Source organism: Haemorhous mexicanus, chromosome 18, assembly GCF_027477595.1.
Source record: "Haemorhous mexicanus isolate bHaeMex1 chromosome 18, bHaeMex1.pri, whole genome shotgun sequence".
In the NCBI taxonomy this organism is placed as follows: domain Eukaryota; kingdom Metazoa; phylum Chordata; class Aves; order Passeriformes; family Fringillidae; genus Haemorhous; species Haemorhous mexicanus.
This window is the reverse complement of record NC_082358.1, coordinates 1,503,925-1,508,009: the sequence shown is the minus strand read 5'-3', so window position 1 is coordinate 1,508,009 and position 4,085 is coordinate 1,503,925.

Below are 4,085 nucleotides of genomic sequence, written 5' to 3'. Positions count from 1 at the left end.
TTACGCTCTGGGGGGTGAGGGGTGCTGGAGCTCCACTACCTGGGCAGGGGGAGAATAAAGCAGGACAAAGGAGTCCAGACTGGGGCAGCTGCGGCAAGCTCGGAGGCACAAGGGGCCACTGGCAGCGAGGCAGGGCAGGGCTGGGAGGGATGGGCGAGGGGAGGGCGGGGAGAAGTTCCCGCCTCAGCCGAAGCCCCCCTCAGGGATTGACAATGGGGGGGGGGAGGGGGGGAAGGCTCCGCCCAAAGCGCGGGCGGGGAAAAGTGCCCTCAGCGATTGGCTGGGCGGGACAGGGGCGGGGCGTGAGCAGTTTCTGCCTAAGCCGAGCTCCCCTCAGGCATTGCCAGGGCGGCCACACAAAATGACCCCCAAAAGCCTCAAAACCTCCTCGAAATGTACACAAAACTGACCAAAATGGAATAAATTTCAGGAAGTACGAAATATTTAGGGCTATATTTTAGTTACATTTAAACAATGGAGTGATGAAAAAGCAGACTGTGCAATAAAATGTGGCAAAACCAAGAAAAACCCCAAAGCCCCTTTGAAAATCCCTTGGAATTAAGTAAAATTGAGACGAAGCATAAGAAATACAGATAAATATAAATCAATTAAAGTCATAACTAACATAGAAGTAAAAAATGGGGATGTGTCAAATGGGGCTTGGGCTGCTCCAATGCCTCAAGAGAGCACCAAAAAAACCCAATCACCACATTCCCCTCATGCCTGGCCTGGTGGTCCAGCAGCTCAAGTAGAAGAGTCCTCCATGAGCTCAGGGGAGCAGCAGCCCTCGTGCTGAGGCACAGCCTGTGGAGAAAGGGGTGAGTGGCCCTAATGTGTGCTTTGGAAATCACCAAATGGTTCCTAAATCCCGTTGGAAGTCTCTGTACTAGACCTGGTGGTGGCTGAGGGATGTACGTGGGAAGGGTTTGCCAGTCTTGAGCTGGACTTGTTGACCATCTGAGCTCTGTTCTGTCTGGGAGCCTGTTCCTTTCCCCTTGCCCAAGGGCAGAGTGTTGATGAGGGCTGGAGTTGGAGGCTGTGTCTGCCCCGAGAGCCAGAACCGTGGCGCTGCAGGTGCTCCTGCCAGCGTGGGCTTGTCTGAGCTGGGCCTTGTGCCTCTTTCAGGTGTCCCTGCTGCAGTCACAGCTGGCCCAAGACCGACAGCACCGGCAGAACTACACTGAGAGCTGTGCAAGGACCAGGCAGGAGCTGTCAGACCTTCACCAGGAGCTGTCCTGCTCCTTTGCAGCTCTGCTCAAGGAGCCCAAAGCTGCTCTTGTGGAAGCAGAGACTTGAAGCTGCATTGCTCTCTGAACCTTAACTTGGCAGTGACATCCTTGGGCCATCTGTCTCTGGAGAGACAGGCCTTAGAGAAGGCAGGTGCAGCTCTTCTCTTCCACACAGGATTTGTGCCCTGCTCAGAAGCCCATTCGTGTCAACTGGGGCACAAACATCCTCCCTAGGACACAGATGAACACTATCGAAGATGAGGGCAAAAAAGTACCTGCCAAAGCTTCTGCAAGCCGACACATTTGGTTCTTGAAGGTCTGTTCCTAGCAAGGAATCTTTGATGTAAGCAGCAAGACTTTTTTCTCCTGCCTACAAGACCTAGTGATATAATGCCAAACAGAGAGCAGAGAAAAAATGCACTTGTGGTTGTCTCCTTAAACACTGCAGGTCCTGGCATTTCTCTGTAGAAATTTGAAAAGCCCCTGACACACCATTCTTCCTCTTCATGTGGCTGTTCTAAAGGCAAAGCTTTTCTTTCCATGAATATTTGTAAGCAACAAGAAACTTTTTAGGCCTTTTCTTTCAAGTCCCCTTGGTCATGGAAGACAGAAGAATTCCTGTGACTCAGGAACTAAGCACATCCCTAAAGAACCTGCAGTTTGAGAATGCTGAGCCTTAGCGCTGACTTATGAGCCAGGTCCCTGCCCAGCTGCCCAGGAGGGCTCTGGGGACCCAGGGGAGGCAGGGCCTGTGCCAGGAGCAGCAGGGAGCTGGGGTGGGGGGAGAGCCAGGGAGGGCCTCTCCAACAGCCCCTGGAATGCTGGGGTTTGGACCCTGGCAGCCATCACAAAGGCCATGGAATGCTGGGGGTATGACCCTGGCAACTGTCACAAAGGCCATGGAATGCTGGGGATTGGATCCTGGCAACAATCAGCAGCTCCTGGCTATTGGGGTTTGGACCCTGGAGCTGTCAACAGCTCGTGCTCTTTGGGGCTTGGACTTTGCAAAGGCCAACGGCACTCGTGTGCTATTGACCCTGCAAAGGCCAAGAACCTTTGGAAATTGGGGTGTAGACCCTTGCAAAGGCCAAGGGCATTTGGATATTGGGGTCTGAACTCTGCAAAGGCCAAGGGCATTTGGTCACTGGGGTTTAGACCCTGCAAAGACCAAGGGCCTTTGGATATTGGGGTTTAGACCTTGCAAAGGCCAAGGGCCGTTGGTCACTGGGGTTTAGACCCTGCAAAGACCAAGGGCCTTTGGTCACTAATATTTTCTCACTCTTCATTTGAGAGGCAGATGGAGACCCGGAGGGTGAGTGTCAAGGCCGCTGCTCTCCTTGTGCCAAGCCCTGCAGGGGCCTGGGTGGGCCCGGGCTGTGCCTCAGGGAACAGTTCCCTTTGGGGTTAGCAAGGGATTAACAGTTGGCTGTTCCAGAGCTGGCAGCAGCTGTGGTGCTTGCCCTGGGGACAGGCCTGGGAGGGAATAGGAGGCTCCTGGATATCCCAGAGCACAGCCACATCTCCTCCTCTGTCCTTGTCCCACTGGAGGCCATGGGCACAAACAAGGCAGCAGCTTTTCATTGCCTTCCCCTCACCCAAATTACAGAACAGCGTCAGCGCTTCCCAGAGTCAAGAATGAGTTTCTCCCAGACATCTCCAAAATGATCCCCAGTGGCCCAGAAGAGGTCAGAAGGATGATAGGAAGATGCTCCAAGGGCTGGAGCACCTGTGCCAAGGGAAAAGGATGCAAGAGTTGGGGTTGTCCAGGCTGGAGAAGGTTCCAGGGTGACCTTAGCGCCCCTTCCAATGCATGAAAGGGCTGCAAGAGAGCTGGAGAGGGACTTAAGCCAGGGACCTGCAGGGACAGGACAAGCCTTCCCACCAAGACAGGACAGGGATGGATGGGATATTGGCAGGGAATTCTGCCCTCTGAGGGTGCTGAGGCCCTGGCACCCAGGCTTGAGGTTGCCCAGAGAAGTTGTGGCTGCCCCTGGATCCCTGGGGGTGTTCACGGCCAGGATGGATTGGGCTCTGGGCAGCTCCCCTTCTGGTGTTCTTAGAAGTGATGAGACACCTTCCAGCATGTTTGTTTGTGCTGCTGTCAAACTGCTGGGCTGAAAATATTGCCATGGAGGGGAGGAAGAGCTCAGCTGGAAGTGCTGTGCTCTGGGACAGGCTGGGAAGCACTTAGAGGCAACTGCCTCAGGGGCAGCCATGCAGTCTGAGTGTGCTCTTCCCTGTGCACTTGCAGGGAGCTCGAGGGCTTTCTCACCAGGGACGTTCCTCCAGAGCTCCTGAGCAGAAGGAAGCATCAGCCCAGGCAGAAAAGGCAGAGCAGCAGGACAGGATGGAGGTTGGTTTTGGAAAGGAGACTGGTTTTCCCTTGAAAACTCATCTTGCTCCTTCTTGTACAGTGGAGGACTTGGCTGCACTCGAGGGAGAAGAGCCATCATTGCAGAGGCAGATGGAAGTCAAGAGGCAGACATTGGAGGAATTGCGTCTTCAGAGGGATCTGCTGGAGCAAGAGAGGGATGATGTTAGCACGGCTCTGAACACCTTATTGCTGGGTAGCACCTGTGGGAGTGGCAGTTGTGGCAGCCAGATCAGCCCAGATGCTCTTTCTGGCAGTAGAGGACAGGCACACTGCTGTGCACACCTGGCTCAAGATGGCACACGCATTTCTTTGCCAGGGATATGCACGTTCATCAGCAAAGTGTTGCATGCTTCTGCAAAATGTGTGGCTTTGGGCAGCCACAGAGCCTCTAAAACAGGGAACGGAGCTGGGGAAGGGTCTGGAGTACAGGTGTGACCAGGAGAGGCTGGGGGAGCTGGCGGGGGCTCAGCCTGGAGAAAAGG